The sequence below is a fragment of the Ornithodoros turicata genome, chromosome 6 (assembly GCF_037126465.1).
Source record: "Ornithodoros turicata isolate Travis chromosome 6, ASM3712646v1, whole genome shotgun sequence".
NCBI classification, from domain to species: domain Eukaryota; kingdom Metazoa; phylum Arthropoda; class Arachnida; order Ixodida; family Argasidae; genus Ornithodoros; species Ornithodoros turicata.
This window is the reverse complement of record NC_088206.1, coordinates 2,966,392-2,984,332: the sequence shown is the minus strand read 5'-3', so window position 1 is coordinate 2,984,332 and position 17,941 is coordinate 2,966,392. Positions and strand designations below refer to the sequence as shown.

The 17,941-nt window shown below is 45.7% G+C and overlaps 1 long non-coding RNA gene across 2 annotated transcripts in view; it reads right to left on the bottom strand.

The window, feature by feature from the left end:
* Positions 1 to 401: 401 nt before the first annotated feature.
* LOC135398825 (uncharacterized) overlaps positions 402 to 17,941 on the bottom strand; it is a 265,742-nt gene continuing 248,202 nt past the window's right edge. For both annotated transcript variants that reach the window (XR_010424143.1, XR_010424142.1), the window contains exon 3: positions 402 to 605. This is a non-coding gene — a long non-coding RNA (uncharacterized LOC135398825). The remainder of the gene's footprint in view (positions 606 to 17,941) is intronic.

The window sequence follows — 17,941 nt, the reverse complement described above, 5'->3', positions numbered from 1 at the left end:
AAGGGGGAAGTCAGCCAGGCAGCACGCCGGCTACCTACATGCTAGCCTGCTGGACAACCAAAGACTCGAAATCGTAAAGGAAAGAATAATCGGAGGTGGCAACCGAAAAGTGAGGCTGCCGCTGCGGTCCAACGATGTGACGTAGCGGCTGGTTCTCCCACCTTGCGTTGACGTCACATCATAGACCGATGGAATGTTAGAAAGTCACTTTCGGAATGACCACATATGTGCGTTTCATGTGTGAAAATTGTTCGCCGAAGTGGCGTGTGCAAAGACTTTTTCGGGTATAGCGTGGTACTTGCAGGGAAGCTAAAACTTCTCCCCTATCCCCCACGTCCCATTCTTTTCCCTTCCTTCCCTGACGCAACTAAACCATGAGCAGAGGTGAGCTTACCTGCAGGACATGCGGGGAGCTGGGAGTGCGTGGGAATATGGTGTCGACCTTATTGGGCCTCCCCAGAGGAGGAGGCCTTTTGCCTCATGCCACAAAAATCCCACTTGTGTGGCTCTCTCTCTCTCACACACACACTCTGCTACTCGGTCACCTCCTCCTCCTCCTCTTCGTGATCACCTTCAGTCACCACACCACCGGCGCCGCACCGCACCTACAAGGTCAACAAACAGACACATCAGTGTCGGGACTATACGTACATACCTCGTAACACTTTGTATCGCTGCATGAGTCTGGCAACATTGACACGAATATGTGCCATTGGCGCGCAATTACCGCAGGAATGGTCATAGCCTCTGATCCAATTGACGCCGTGCTAACTGCATCTCCACCGAGGGGCACGTGCCGTGTCGCCAACTTCCCCTCGCAAGTAGTGTAATTAGCGCGCAACGCAATAGCCGCCGGCGCTAAGCCTAATCCGATCGATCTTAATTCGTATACAGCCGCGCCACCTAATCTGTCTTCATTAACCCTAAGAAAGCCAGCGTCCCTCGAATCTAGACGAACCACAACAATGACGGCGACTTCAGGGCACCACTATACAGCTAGGAATAGATGGGATTAGTAGTGTGCTTTGAACCCACTTTGTCCGGTTAATGGGATCATACCGGGTTGTCGCCGTAAATCAACGAGGTCGTAAAATATTGCCCGGGGACGTTTATATAACCATTACAGCAGTGACCGTCTTTTGGAACTTCTTTCCGTACAGTGAATCATTACTAATGAAAGTCCCGGCCGCATGTCCTAGCTGTTCTTAGCATTTTTATTCTCTCTGCTAGCTACCTTTAGAGTGACCTTAGAATCACAATTAACGTGTCGCGTCTACTCGGTCATTATGAAGTAGTTAAGGTTCTCATCAGTGCTATAGCCCTGACTAGGAAGTCTTTGTTTACATCTTGGTTTTATATCACCGCAACTTAGCGAGCGGTAATTTTTGTTGATGGAGTGCTGTTTCAACACGGGACAGATCTAACATTGTAGAGAAGGACTATTTTGTTGAAACCTATAATAAAAATCCGGTTGTCGTAAACGAAATTTGATGTACTGGGCACGATGTTGCCAGACTAGCATGCTGTCACTAGCACTGTCAAGACGTAAAAGAATTGTAAAATATACAGGGATAACACCATTCCGGACCATTTTATTGGTCCAGAATATTTTATTGACCCGATTACTATTTTACCTTTTAATAATGTCACTGCAACAACAAACTGCAATATTGCTATATGAAAACTATTGCTACTAAGGTTGTGTAACACCTTCCATGTGTAGAGATTTGAAAAATGCGGTGTATTTACACCAGCCGGTCTCGGTGGCTCAGTCGGTAGCGTGTCCGCCTACTGATCCTGAGTTCGCGGGTTCGAACCCGGCCGAGGACGGTGGCAACTTGGTGGAAGGGGGACGCCATCTTCCGCAAAGGACGTTAAATGGGGTGTGCCGTTGTCTCGAGATTTCGGTGTGCGTTAACCCTCAGGTGGGCAAACCACAGTGACGTCGCTCGTGATCGCTTCTTAAGAAAGTCAATGGGGGATTTTTGTTCGCAGGGTTCTCGTAAACCTCGCGAAATTTCAACACGGAACAGGTACAGGCGTGTTCCTCTCTAGCTTAACTAGGGAATGACATATTTTTGAAGGCCTGACGCGATCGTCCTGCATTGAAATATTGACAAACTTTAGTTTGTCAAATTTTCAATGCATGGGAGTCTATGGGAGATGCAACAAAAGCGCTTCTTTCGAGGCGCCCCCCCCCCCCCCCGGATATTTGGGCCAAAATGATTTCATTCCCTACAGTAGCAGTCCCAGCGTCGATTGCAATCAACAAATTCGATAAGCTTACTGCAGTTTTCCAGATCTCTGAGAATGAAAGTAATGACTTTGTCGTTTGCTAGCGTGTTCTGCACGCTCGCGCCGATTACCTAACTTCCTTAAAGCGCGCGAGGAGAGCAAAGCGAAGAAAACAATTTTGCCACAGTGCATCCAAGTGTCACCGGAAGCGAACGTTAACGCATGATTCCGCCTTAAGCCTCGAATTTTATTTACACCTGTATATTTATATTGTATTTACACCCGTTAGACTATTTGATCGTACCTGGGTAAATTACTTCTAAAATGTAATTACATTAGATTACTCATTAGTCCAGTTAGAATTTAATTAAATTACATTACTCATTATTGCAATTGAAATGTAATGAAATTACGTTCCAACCACTACAAAAAAGTAATGACATTACAAAGTCATTACTGCGAGTTTAATCGTAACGATATTGAGGACGTGGAAGTTCATTGTCAGACAACACTACGTTGTAAAAACGAGACATATTTTATTCTGTGCCGATAGCGTGTGTCACCGTTCATAGAGGGCGTTGGAATTCCTTTAACTCGCCAGTCGGCAACTCTCTTTCTGCCGAGTGCCAACACAGAACACACACTCGATTCTTTTGTAAAAAGTAATGAGTAATGTTATTAAAATTACTGCCAAAATGTAATTAAATTACATTACAAATTACATAATGTCAAAAGTAATGCATTACATGACAAATTAGCAGAAAAAGTAATTCATTACTGCAATTTCATTACAGTAATGAAGTTACTACCCAGGTATGCATTTGATTAGGCTGCTCCCAAGGCAAGCTTTTTTTTTTCTTTAAAGCAATTCCTTTCATTTCTTACGGATGCAGCTACGCATGTGCACATACAGTTCGGTAACCGGGAAGGGTGATCCTTTTATCGTTTCATTCTAATTTTTCCTTCCTGTTGGGATCATCCACTTAGGGGTTCTTTCGGGGAGTAGCAGAATTCGTCAGGTGACGAATTCAATTTCTTTCTCTTTTTTTTACATTCAAACTCAAACTCACTTGCTTGAAGCGTGGTCCGCCACGCGAAAGCTTGTACATATTAAATTTTTAGAAAACTTTAGCGTCCTCTTTTGATTGTTTTTACAGCGACAGTAAATAAGTTTATGCTTCACACACCTTCGCATCAAGCACGCCAGTAATATTGATGTGTGTGTGTGTTCACGTATAGCAGACGCTACATTATACATGATTGATCAAGTAGCATCCATTCGCGACACCGAACCACCATCTCAACCGCACCAACGAAAAATAGCGTCGGAAAAGATTTGAATCTCACCGGAGCGCATCCCATCTCATACGGACTGAAATCGCATTTTTTCACGGGCATATCCCCTGATGTACAAATCCCATTCATCCACACACACACACACACACACACACACACACAAACAAACAAACAAAAAGAAGAAAGCAGATAGTCTTCAAAAAAGTTATCAAATACAGTCGTCGCCCATACACGTGAAGCCATATAGCCAACACCATCACTATCCCGTTCCATGCGCCACCTATCGTCCTGCATACGTAACAACGTTACAGATTTCGTACATTTTCGCGCACATTTTCCCCTCCTGTTACTGATGGAGCAGAACGGCAAGAAAAGGAAGTATATCTGTTGCTCCCCCATTAATAATGCAGAGACAAGGGAACCCTCTGAATATTTTCTCGAGCCGCTGATCAAGGAACGTTCCGGGGCCGATGTGTCTTGCGTTTTGGGGTGGGTGTCTTTCCCTTCCTTTCTTTTTTTTTTTTTTTTACTCCCCTCCCTCCTGGACTTTTCTTTTCTTCGGCTTTATCGATTCATGCTTTCGTCGATGACCATTAATTACGCGAGCGTTTTGCGTTCGCAGCTACTGTTGAACCTTCAACGATGATAATATTAATCGCTTCCTGTATTCTCGCGTTCTTTACAAATGATGATGGCCATACACAGAACGCAACAATACGGGAAGCAATTAATATTAAAATAGTGGAAGGTTCAACAGTGGCTGGGGCGCTGTTCTCTGCGGCAGTCTCGCGCCTGCGTTTAACACATAACCGCGGAACAGCGAAAGGGCGCTATACGCGGTGGGAAAGCAACGTCACATTGCCATCTGGGACTTACTGCCTTTGGGCATAGAAAGCAATGAGAGAAAGCGCCCAAAGAAAAGTGCTAGCTGAATAGGGGCAGCCGTGTGACGTCACGGCAAATGTTTCCAACAACTCGCCTCGGCCCAACTCACTTCTACTCATCCCCAGTGCCGACAACTCTTCACCGATGCCTCCGTATAAGGCCTGACGCATCGTGCGCAGCCTTTTACGTCACCGATACAGACCACGAGCAGGCCTACAAACTGCCCTACCCCATGTCGTCCACCGATCGATGGCCACCTTCAACCTTCATGACGACAGCAAGGTGAAGAACAGCCTGTCGAGCCTGCTCGTCAGAGAATGTAAATAAATAAACAGATAAGCTGACCAAAATGTGTCATTATGCATTTCTTCTACGACAATGATGTCCTATAGACCATTGTCAATAGACATCATACACACAATTGCCAATAGAGAGTCTATTGACCATTGTCAATAGATTTTTAACGGTAGAGAGTCAATAAGAACTCGGTGGCCAATTCTGAGTAGACTTTCTATAGAAAGCTCATACAAAGCATATATACTTCCTACTGACTTCTTGTTGAATTATATATATATATAGATTCTATAGGGTGCCAATAGATTTTTTTGTAAGGGCGAGGCTGAACTCTTCAGCATCCTGACCGCCCTGGAATACATTGCTGACTTGCCACCTGGGAAATGGGTCGTTCTCACCGACAGCGAGGCATCCCTCCTCCTCTTGATGTCAGCACGGCCCAATCACACACAGCCTATACCCAGCCTGATCATACAGACGTACAATAGGCTCAGCGCCAATGGTCATGTTTTGTCTCTCCAATGGGTACCCGGCCACGTGGGCCTGACCGTTAACACACGCGCTGCCGCAGCTGCCGCACCCGCCACTGCACGTCTGCCCCTTACAGTTTCGGCTTGCCGTCTATCTATTCGTCGCCGGTGCGCCGCCCGTGCCCAAGCGTCCAGATCCGAGGCTGCCTCATGCAACAGTCATATGGAGTCCATCGACCCCTCGGTTGCCTTCTCCATTGTGTGTCGCTGCAGTCGCCACGAGGAATAACTTCTGCACCGCCTCCGTCTCAACGTTGCCCGCAATCCGTTGCTGCTACAGAATGGGCCAGTCCAGCTCCCCCTTATGTTCCAGCTGTGGCGAGGTGGCCGATATTCCTCATTATCTTCTGCACTGCCAGCAGCACCTTACCCAACGGCAAGCCCACCGTCGTCGTCGTCTTAATACCCCTGTCACACGGGCATTTCGATCCTTCTCGAATCCGATCTGCATCGAACTTCCCGAGCACGCTCGAGTTTTGACGCTGCTACACGGCCACTTTCAATGCGCATTGAATGGTTGACCTGTGCAAATGAATAAACGGAACTCATTAATTTCGCGTTTCCTATATAACAGCGATATTAGTGGTAATTTATCGTATACCGATGTAAGCATCATTTGTAGCTTCGCGCGCATGTCCGTCTTAAGTTATGACAGTTCACCGGGGTCGAGGATGGAAATGGCGGCCGTCGAGCCGTCTTGAAATTCTCAATCCTGTTATGGGAACTGTCTTGAGTCAAGCAGGATCAAAGTTCGATCCTGCTTGGAAGCGGCCGTGTAGCACCATCCGATCTGCATTGGGTTCAAGCAGGTTCGGTCGAGCAGGATCGAAAATGCCCGTGTGACAGGGGTATGCAGCTTGGGTGTAGCACGATGTCCATGGCTACCGTCCTTGGTCCGGTCCCTCTGCCTACTGAAGGGAGCAGGGCCGTCACCACGGCTCTGCTCCGCTTCCCGCAAGATTCGGGCCTTGCGTCCGCCCTCCGACCGGACTTTCTCGCGCCATGTCGTGACTGTGCTGCAGTGACTGCTTCTCTTTCTTTCCTTCTTTTTTAATTAATGTTTTTTTTTTCAGTTTCTTTTATCTTTTTTTGTGGAATAGCAAGCCGGCATCAGTCTGGTTGACATTTCCTCTTTTCTTTCTATTAAACATACACAGCGACAGATGATATTACAAAAATGTACGAAGGGGGTGCTGAAAATGCTGAAAAGCATCTTTAACCCTTGAAAACGAAACCCGACGATCTGCTCTCCGAAATATGCTTTGGCTGCTCCTATCACCTCAGAGTCGTCCAAGAATCTCAGGTTTGGGAACAAAAAGTAGTCCGATGGGGCAAGATTCGGCGAGTATGATGAGTGCATTCAAATCGCGAGTCATTCAGAACAACGTCTTGCTTGTTTTATGAACCAACTTGACAAATTTTTCTTGTTTTGTGTCTTTTTTTTGTGTGTGTGTGTTGTTGTTGTTTACAGAAGTTGTGAACTAACAATGCGTACACTCTTAAAAATGAACTTCACCGCATAGCATGCTCCTAGCCAGCCATCATCTCGAGTGATATCGTTATCTGCCCTGATTTGTTGAAAACGGGGGGCGTACGCCTTTTTTGTGACAATTATGAACAGCATAAGTGTCACAAAAAAGGCGTACGCCCCCATTTTCAACAAATCAGGGCAGATAACGATATCGTTCAAGATGATGGTTGGCTAGGAGCGTGCTATGCGGTGAAGTTCATTTTTAAGAGTGTACGTAAGACGATACGACGGAACAATCTCTAGCGTACCACACTACATATATAGAGCATATCTCGCTGCTTAGCGGGATTGGATCTCTCCTGATTGATTGATTGATTGATTTTAAGGATCTCTCCTGTGTTTCCTCCATTCATTTGATTAATTCCCGTATTCTTTCACTGACAGCACGCGAGTTGTGCGAGCCTATAAAGGAAGCCCAGTACACAAAAGATCTGCCAACACTGGCTAGAGCAGACGAGTATCCTTTGGAGGTTCGCTCCGCAAGTCTATTAACATCGCGCGGAAGCCGACAAGCAGATGTGGCTATACCGTACGGCACCGCTGACGGTATTATTTAATTATTTGGCGAAGTTACTTCATGCGGGCGACACGCATTCAACGAGATGTTCTCCTGAGCATAAATAACCGTGAAGTCCTTATTATAAACGCGACTCGAATTCTTTCTCTCGGTGTTTCAACCTGCAAAGACCGTGACCGTGCAAAAATTAATGCGAGCGTGGTAAATATGGAAATTTATGCCGCTAAACGCACACAGGCGCCACGAAACATTCCTTGTCGAATATCTGAGTTTTGAACACTTTACGGCACAAAAAAAAAAAAAAAAAAAAGAAGAAAGGAAAAGAGAAATCTCTCTTCTCCCTTACAAGCTTGCAAGTAAGACAGTGGCTATCACGTCACTCTCAATAAGCCCCCGCGCAGTTCCACGCGCTCGATTCGCAATCTCGCTTTCAGAGTGTTTCAACTTTTCTTGTTCCATCCTTACTTTTATGTGGGGACTGCGCAGACGCCGTTTTGTTCGTTTTCCCGCAGGACACCCCGGGCCTGCGTTTTGGCGTAGGTATTTTTTGTTGTACCCACTAAGCTTCTCTCACCACACTGCAGTTCATGGGAAAGCCAAGCAGACCGGTCGTCTGGCTCTAGTGAGTGCAACGGAATATAGGTCGCCTAGGGCAAGGTCTCTCTGGGGAATATTTACCCCCTCTAAGGGATGACGCTGCCTGTGCAGGATAAGCGGCATTTATGCGAGGCAACGGCGCAATGGAATAACAGCTTGTTTTTAACGCCGTTAAATGGTCGTGTTTCTCGTTCGTTTAAGCTAAGCGTTTACCGCTATTTTCTGGTTTCGTGGATCAGTCATACTGCAACGGCAGTGAAATTACGCGTTTACGCGTATACGTATTCATCATCGTCAGTGTATTTGTTGTTGTTACGTGTTTATGTATGTACGCGTACACTCTTAAAAATGAACTTCACCTCATAGCACGCTCCTAGCCAACCATTATCTCGAATGATATCGTTATCTGCCCTGATTTGTTGAAAACGGGGGGCGTACGCCATTTCTGTGACACTTATGCTGTTCATAATTGTCACAGAAAAGGCGTACGCCCCGTGATTTCAACAAATCAGGGCAGATAACGATATCATTCGAGATAATGGTTGGCTAGGAGTGTGCTATGCGGTGAAGTTCATTTTTAAGAGTGTAGACGCTAATCTAAATGTCCGGCTATGGTTCTAATCCAGACGCTACCTCTTCCTAATACAGACAATGCACACAATTTATGCTGCTGATGTAGACGTTGCTACTGAAGATGCGCTGCTAATGTAACAACAAAAACAACTACTACTGCATGAATGACGATGGGATGAGGTGATTCACCGCAACAATTTGCGGTACCATACCTCAGTGCATGTGGGTTAATATATGAGTGCGATGACGATTAAAAAGATGAGGCATACACACTGGCACACACACACACGCAAATGAGATATGAGATATGAGATAACTGATGGGGATAATAGTTCATCCGGTCGGCCAACCGGTGATGTAGTGCTGTGAAGATCACATCTCCTGTCGGGGGTTCGAAAACACAAGCTTTATTGTAATGACGATGGGGATGATGACGAGGACGATGATGAAATCGGTCTCACGCTTCCGCATTCAGGGCAAAAGCTCTGAGGTAAGAGGAGCTAATGCAGTTAATGCGAATGTTGCGAGTTACCAATAGTTCTAATGCATAGACGCTACTCGTTGCTAATTGAGTTAATGTAGATTGTACATGCTGCTAACATTGGTAATGGCGGTACACGCTGGTAATTCTGCTAACAGAGACGTTAATATTGAGGCTACATGATAATATAGATAATGGATACATTTCACTGATGTATAAGCGCTACAAGTTGCCAAAGTAGAGGGCCGCAGCACAGAACCAAAATAAAGCATCTAAACGATAACAACGGCAACGAACTTTTTCCTTAACGTTTCCGACAGCCCCTACTAAGCATCGTGTGTACATGCTACACTCTAAATCTTTTCACACCTTTAAAGGTGTAATAACGTGCATGGCGCACGCCTTTTTAGGTGTAATTTTCGTAACACCATAATGGAGCACGGTTTCGCACAAATTTTCTTTACTCGAGTGTTGTCTGTCCTCCAAAAATTCAGTCTTGCAACATCTCAACATTGTTCAACAGTATTGTAGACACTTGCGCGTGCTCGATTATCGATAGCGATGCATATATGCATTAGCTCGTACCTACGATATCCAAGACATAATGAAAGCAAGATTTGCACTGGCACTTGATCTTTAGGAATGCCTTCCAAATTTTGCAAAATATCATCCTGGAGATGCAATGTTACGAAACCTAGTTGAATGTTCATAGCGCACACCTTTAAAGGTGTGAAAAAGTTTACAGTGTACATACTTCATCTGCCCATAACTATCAGGGAAGAACAACCCGCTACAGTACAAGTACAACGATAAACATATTTCTGTATATATTTTCCTCTGACTGAACTTCCAGGCTGGAATACATTTTCTGTCATAGACGAGCGAGCGAGCGAGCGAGCAACAAAATTATGATACGACGCTCGAAAGATGCAAATCACTGACAGTCCTCCTTCTCGAAAGAAAAAGGGCAACACGCAATTCCCTAAATCGTCTTCGCATTATGGAGCACCAGGGAAAGCGTCACGCCAATCAGGCTACCGTGTCGCCCTCGACTGCATTTGCGTGCTTCAATTGATAACCCATAAAGGAGAAAGATTTGGCAGTCAAACGACAAGCTATCGCGTACAATCTTTAAAAGAAGACAAAAGGCACACTCTTTTGTAGCGCAGAATGAAGATAGGTAGTGCGCTCGATTCAAAGCACGTACCGAAAGCACGGCGAGATACCACGTCAACTCGGATGGAAGTTACGAGGACTGCATGCGAAGTGGCTTCCCCTATTGGTGTGCGTGTGTATAGATTTGGCCAGTTTGAATGACGCGGGTAACGGTGGTTGCGTTCTTATCGTGAGATGCACGTACGTAATACGCCACATGGGAGATTCTTTTGCGTTGTAAAGTGGACTTGAGTTGTGGCAGGTTGTTGAGTTGGACGGCAGGGTAGGAGACAAAAAGCGATGTGAGCAAATTGAAGCTGGAAAGTCGATGACTGATAATTCATATAGGGAGACAACAACAACATACACTCTTAGAAATGAACTTCACCGCATAGCACGATGCTAGCCAACCATAATCTCGAATGATATCGTTATCTGACCTGATTTGTTGAAAACGGGAGGCGTACGCCTTTTTTGTGACAATTATGAACCGCATAAGTGTCACAAAAAAGGCGTACGCCTCCCGTTTTCAACAAATCAGGGCAGATAACGGTATCATTCGAGATTATGGTTGGCTAGGAGCGTGCTATGCGGTGAAGTTCATTTTTAAGAGTGTAGATGAATGGATGATGATGATTCATATAGGAAGAGAAAGCAAAGTGACCAGTTGAAATATGGCAGTCATCGAAAAAAAAATAAAAAGCCTGTTTCATACATATTTCAACCGTTCATGTTCTCAGGCAACTTGAGGCTTGTGTTATGTTTTGTTGTGTTATCCTCGTTCCTGCACTCTTAAAAATGAACTTCACCACATAGCACGCTCCTAGCCAACCATCATCCCGAATGGCAACGTTCTCGCCTCCGATTTGTTGAAAACGGGAGGCGGAGCCTATTTTGTGCCGTACATAATGGCAAAAAATAGGCTCCGCCTCTCGTTTTCAACAAATCGGAGGCGAGAACGTTGTCATTCGGGATGATGGTTGGCTAGGAGCGTGCTATGTGGTGAAGTTCATTTTTGAGTGTATGCTCGCTACATCGACGGATTGTGTTATGTTTCTTTCTTTCTTTCTTTGTATGTATGTTCCAGCGTCAGAACAATTACTTTCCATCGTGTTCAAAGTGACCAGGCTACCATAGCTCAACTTGGTACAGTCGAGGTACATAGCTTATAAAGAAGAGGCTATCCATGAAGTATATCCAGTAAACATTTAGAGACCTACTCAACGAGAAAGAGAGCCGAGTACCTTCTCATTGACGCAACCGGATCCTCCCTTCCGTAAAATGGTTTCGTTGTTATGTGATTGGGTGAAAGGTACGGCAACGCTTCTGTCTGTTTTATGTTGCCCAGAAAAGCGAGCGATGCGGCGGCGCGTGGATAATCCCCACTGTTGGAGATTTTGGAAGGGGCGAATGTGGTTGCCAGTCAGCTACGAGAAGGATGCTTAGGTTAGGTTGGGTTAGGCTATGTATTGGAAGAACAGTAGGACGGCACTCCTTATTGACGTAATTTCTCGTTCCTTTGGATGTTTAGGCGCGATAATTACGGTACAGAGGCGCATCTTTCAATTTTCCTCTCGAAAGTTGGGGGAAATGTGCATTTATGTGCAGAGATATGATACGTTCGAAACAACGTCAAAAATATGAACAAGAAATGGTTTTATTTCCTGTTGTCAGCCCGAAACAAAGGGGACAGCTGAGTGTCGTTGAGAGGAAGAAAAGGGGAAGGTAAGAGTGCTGTCAAGGCTTGGCGGTCTGTTTGTCGGCGCTGGCTTTAAAGGGCCTGAATGAGAGTGTATAGGGAAAATGTGACGAAGGAGCAGGGATACCACGGCTTCTGTCTTTCGTGCCAAGCAGTTGGCAGTGGCGTGGGGTAGACATGGAGGGAGGACGTCATGTAGTACGCGTGGAAGACAGCCATGGCTTCCACGGCGAATTCCACTGGGCGACGTGGAGCAAGCACTACAGGGTAACAAAATTTGACATGGAGGAACTCAGTTCAAATTCAACAGCGAAAAAAAAAAATCGCCCTCCAGCTAAGAGCTGGGCAGAACTCGTTCCGTACATCCGGCGAACTCTGCGAATCGGTTCATCGCTCTCTGTTGTTTTGCCTCGCAAGATGCGGAAATGGCGACAGTACACTAACCGTGTATTCACACGAACGACATACCCTAGAATACTACAGCGGAAGATGCGAAAAACGACATAGCTTTCTGCTGCTCACGTGTCACGTGATCGATCAACGTCGTGTCTGTCTTCACGTACACTGCTAACCGTGGGAAATATCCTGCGACACAGCCACAAGATATTCCGTAGCAGACGACAGGAACAGACGCTGACGGTGTCATCTGCTAAGTGTCGTCTGCTACTGAATGCGCAGCACGTCACTCCCGGTATTCCAGCACAGTGTGTTATGCTCAACATAACACGGGGCGGAACTTGGGCTCCGTGAGCAGGGTTTTCGCTTTTTCTTCCACTAGAATCTTCCGTGAGGATGTGGCACGTGTGAATGCACGGTAAAGTTCTGGTCGTGTCGGGGGTTTCGTGGCGTAGCAAGAAAGAGCGCTCCGTCGTGGAGAGAGCTGATCAAAAATCTCAATCATAACTTGATGCGAATCCGATGCGGATAAAACAATGGAACAGCATTCTCTTAGCCGGAAGAAGGAGGAGAAGAAGAAAAAGGAACTTGGATCAATCAATGCAACTCGCCGTTAGTATTTCTTCTCGGCCAACTTCTTAGGGAGCCGTTCTGCTATGTGCCTGGACAATCTGTCGGAAAACCTAGGGAAAACATCATACAGTAGAGCCCATAGTGGGATTGAACATGATCGTGAAGCAGTCAACAACGTAAAACGACCTTTGTCACCATGCAGCTCCCGTGGCATAGTGGTTATAGGATGATCGCTTTCCACGCCGAGACTGGGAGGTGTCACGGGTTCGAATCCTATCACCGGCTGTGCTGTCTGAGGTTTTCCCTGGGTTTTCCCAAGACTTTCCAGACGAATGTCGGCACAGTTCCCCCTGAAGTCGGCCCAGGACGCATACTAACCCCCCTGTCCCCCACTCCTTCCTGCTGTCCTCTCTACATCTGTCCACGTCTTTACGCCGCTCATAGCCACAGTTGCTTCGCGGCGCTAACACGGAATTTAATAAAAACAACAAAAAACGACCTTTGTCGCTTCCTAAACGTGTGTTTTGTACCGCAAAAGTACACTCTTAAAAATGAACTTCATCGCATAGCACGCTCCTAGCAAACCATCATCTCGAATGATATCGTTATCTGCCCTGATTTGTTGAAAACGGGAGGCGTACGCCTTTTTTGTGACAATTATGAAGAGCATAAGCGTCCCAAAAAAGGCTTACGCCTCCCGTTTTCAACAAATCAGGGCAGATAACGATATCATCCGAGATGATGGTTTGCTAGGAGCGTGCTATGCGATGAAGTTCATTTTTAAGAGTGTAGGTGTCCAGGTATTTACACCCACCCCCTTGTCTTCCAAATACACTCTTAAAAATGAAGAGTGGGCCTATTGAGTGGGCCTAGTGAATGAAGAGTGAATGAAGAAAAATGGGAGAGTGGGCCTAGTGAGCCTATTTTGTGCCGTGCACAAAATAGGCTCCTCCTCCCGTCTTCAACAAATCAGGGGCGAGAACGTTGTCATTCGGGATGATGGTTGGCTAGGAGCGTGCTATGTGGTGAAGTTCATTTCTAAGAGTGTAGATGGATACAGATTTACTTTCACGCATAAGTGATTTGGAGTGGCTGGTCCCTCTGATGCGGCACCAAATATCTCCAATATTTTTCTTACTGTACATAACCTCGTTTAAGTTAATCTAGCCCTATAGTCCATGAATTCGCTCATTAGCACAATCCAATTAGGCATCATACGTCCGGCGCGCAGCAACAAACGCAGCGGCTATGTTCAGCATCTGTCAGCAATTCCGTAGCACATATTATATGTGTATACTGAGAGAAGTAAGCGTTTCTCCCGCGCCCCTTGAAATGAATCGTAATGAGGTATCAGAGACGAGACGGCGCAGCTGGCGCAGGGGCCTGCCCTGCTATGCGCAATTATACCTGCCTAGTGCATACAGGTGAGTTCTAACCGGGCTAGCTTGAAAGGAGACGAGGTTGATAAACCGGCGTGGCTACTCAAATGAATTGCCACGCAAATATATTGGCTGAGTGAATTAGCGAGTAGACGCCGTTGGTGCTGATTAGTATTCCGCGTTTGGAGACTCATTTTGTGTTTCGGGAAAAAATCAGTGCGGAAATAAGAAAAGGAAAAGAGAAACATGGCAACATCGGAAGGCGAGGAATAATAATAATTGGGAGCTTGGGGTGCTAATTGGGACGAGGAAGCTTTTCTATTGTGCATAAGTTCCTTCAGTTTATCTTGCTTGATACGTTTATAACGCTCATAAAATGATACTGATATTATGATCAAGAATACATTTACGTTGTGCTTCTTTTTAATTTGCACCCAGCTACGTGACCAAAGCCAAGCTTACTGCTCCTGTTAACCGAGGTAATGCTTGTAATAATGACAAAAACGATACAGTATAAGATAATGTTGTCACACCTTATTTACATGTTCGGACTATCGAACCACGTGTTGTTCGAGATAGGCTCGACCGTGATGAGGCGAGATAAGATTATAGATAATCAAAGAAGGTTACACGCATATGTGAGATTGGGACTAGGTTTATGTCAGTGGAGAGCTCTGTTGTAACCAGAGTTCGAATCTCGGCTTTCTCCCTGGTTTTCTTTTAAATAATCAATCAATCAATCGAATCTCGGCATCAGCTATGCCCGCCTCTGCCTAGATGCTATGCGCTGTCCCATCGCTAAAGGTAATTTCATGAAACGTATGGTGATGAACCGTACGGTGAGGACGCAGGTTCAAAATTGTCCAGAAAGGAAAACAGTGCTTCTAGAAGGAAGGGGAGGGGATATATTTATTAGAACAGAGAGAGAGACAGAGAGAAAAAAAAAAGGACGAGACGGATTAAAGCCAAATAAGATTTATGATTAGGATTTAAGTGCCTCTAGGGCAGTTTGATTTGACAACGGGTGAACTAACCTCGTCAGAGCGAGAGATCGAGAGTCTAGGTGATTCAAAGACAACAACACCTTTATTTGAATGACGATGAGTGGGGGTGATTCAAAGACACTGTGAGCGTAGTCCTGAATGTTTGGTGATGTGGACACTGAAATAGAGCGTGCTCCAGACGTTCCAAGTCACTGTATAGTGATGGCTGCTTGATGAGTCCTCCCAAAGAACCCAAAGAAACCCCAGTCTGTACAGCCAGTGGCGGGATTCGAACCCTCCACCTCTTAGTCTTCAGCGCGACCCTGGCTACCACCAAAGAGCGGATGCTTTTACCAACTCAGCCCTGCCGCTAACTCCAGTCTTTCTGCAATCAAAGTATTTTCAGCCCCAATACGTATCCTTCCAATGAGAGGCTTTTCTGTTTTTGATGTCGGTTGATTTCAGCTCTCTCACAGTTCAAGGAACTCATCTACGCTCGTGGCAAATTGTTCCTCCCTCCCCCCCCCAAAAAAAGAAAATATTGCTCCCCCTTCTCCTCAATGTCCCGTTTCCAAATTGACAGTCGCTCCCATAATGTAACACCATACCCTTTCCACCGGCTCTCAAAGAACGATCAAGACGCCGTCGAGTATATCGTTCGGTAACCAATCAAAGCAGTGCTCGGATAGCACTCGCAGCAGCGAACGAAACACACATACACTCCTCATACTATCAACAAGCTCCCAATGGCAACAGCAGAGAAGCCTCTTTCTCAATCCCCAAGAGCGATTCACAGCATCTTCTTCTGGAAATATCCTCCCGAGGCCCCGAATGACAAAACAACCCGGCGCTATCATGTACCCAAAGAGCTACTTTACCTTTCTCTTTTTTCTTTCTTTTTTCTTTTTGCTGTTATCTCCTTCTGCCCCACCGAACCCTCTCTTCCCATCTCATCCGAACCATTGTTGCTAGAGCAGCATTATTTCTGACTTTTTTTTTTCGCCCACCTTAATTCCGTCTTCTATTAACGCGCGTTACTCGGCTGTCGTTCTTCAGTTTTTCTGCTCGACGAGAGACAGTCGTTGGCAACCCTGGTCACGTAAAGGGGGTGTCTATTGTGTTCACGGGCTGGCTCGGACGTTGACATGTTGTTTTTGGCTTGCAACGCGGCTTTGGATGCGGCTATTCATTATTAGCGAAGAAGGGCACTGTACAGGAAACATCTCTGGGGTGAAGGAAGGAGGCATTATTGTCCAAGACGAGGGAAAGGGGGTAGTTGAACTCTACGGGCTGTGATGATGAGCTATAAGACACAATTTATTAGATGCTCAGTAGACATGAAAAACTCGGATCAAAGTAGTGGTACCTTGAACGTGTATTTGGTAAGACTATAAATTTTTAGGTTTTAATGGTAGTCGCGGAGTGTTGAAACTTTGAGAAAAGTACAAAAGCCGTGCCTGTAGAGCGTGCTTTGCCTGCATAACAATAGTGTCATGAGGTAAAGCCAGCATTACGTCGAAAAGGCAACATTTTGTCTGCTTGGTAAGCGCAAGTTGTAGCTACCTACCTCCTGCCTGTTCTAATATTTCAATGTGAACGCGTATAAACGCAACAATGTGTACTTAAATCTGGTGAAGGGCGACTAGTTTAAGGCGGCAATGACTTACAGTCGGCTTCGCTTGCGTTTGGGAAGCGCCGAAACTGGGCTCTTCGGGAGCAGCGACGATGGAGTAATTTTTCACTAGTAAATTTTCACAGTAAATTTCACTTTCAAGAGTACTCGAGCAGCACCCTAATCCGACTAGTTTGCCCGCCAACCGTTATTTTGGGAGATAGTTTATAGCTTTCTAAGTTATTTATCTGTGAAAGAGGGTGGGCTTGAAGCCGAACATAGCATAAACTTAAATTCGTGGAACACTGATACGTACTTTCCTCGTGCATTTATGAAGGGAGAACTGTCTATAATTTACCATACATTCCGGGCGGCCGCATAAAATGTGAAGTTTTAAAAGTAACTTCTGTTCCAAACTCTCGTTGCTATCAATCACCTCCCGGTGGAAAATGTCCTCCTACATTGTTACCCGCTAGCGCGCATTGTTCTGCAAGATATTTATTGATTTATTTATTCAAAATACCCCAAGGACACAAAGGGCATTAAATGGAGGGGGGATAAGGAAAGCAGCGCAACAGAACAAGTAACCACAAAAGAATTGTACATACAGAAAACAAAATTACAACAACTCACACCCAAAGAAATCATTCCATACAGTTCGCTGTGTTGAAACAACACAAACGACCACAGTAGATGCAAAGTATGAAACAGCCTCCCTCTGTCTGCTCATCATCTTAATGTATTTATGCTTACTCCAGGAAACGCTGGCACCAGGAGTACAGAATCGTTCATCTCCGCACAAAACACGCACACCACAACGGCATGATGTAATATCTTCCCGAACTGTTTCTTGCCGTAACAGAACCACCTTCACCCGCACACCTGTTTGTCCGTCTAGCGTCATTCATCACGAGTGATGACTGAAGACCCGTGCTGTGTTTTCATTGCGGTGCAACAGCCTATTCCATTCAGATCACGAAATGGAGGTGCAAAGGAAGGGTTCAGCGCGTATGCGAATGATCGTTGCCGTTGTCTCCACGTTAACGCTACATGCAACCACAGGAAGAGTAGTCTTGGGAGCCTGGATTACGGAATATCGCTAATGTATGCTTGCTCATCCGTCGAGGGATATGAAGGCTTCAAATTACTTTCATTGTGTGTGGTTACGTCTAAAGTGTCTTGCTGAGAGAGGGAGGCTCTGCGAG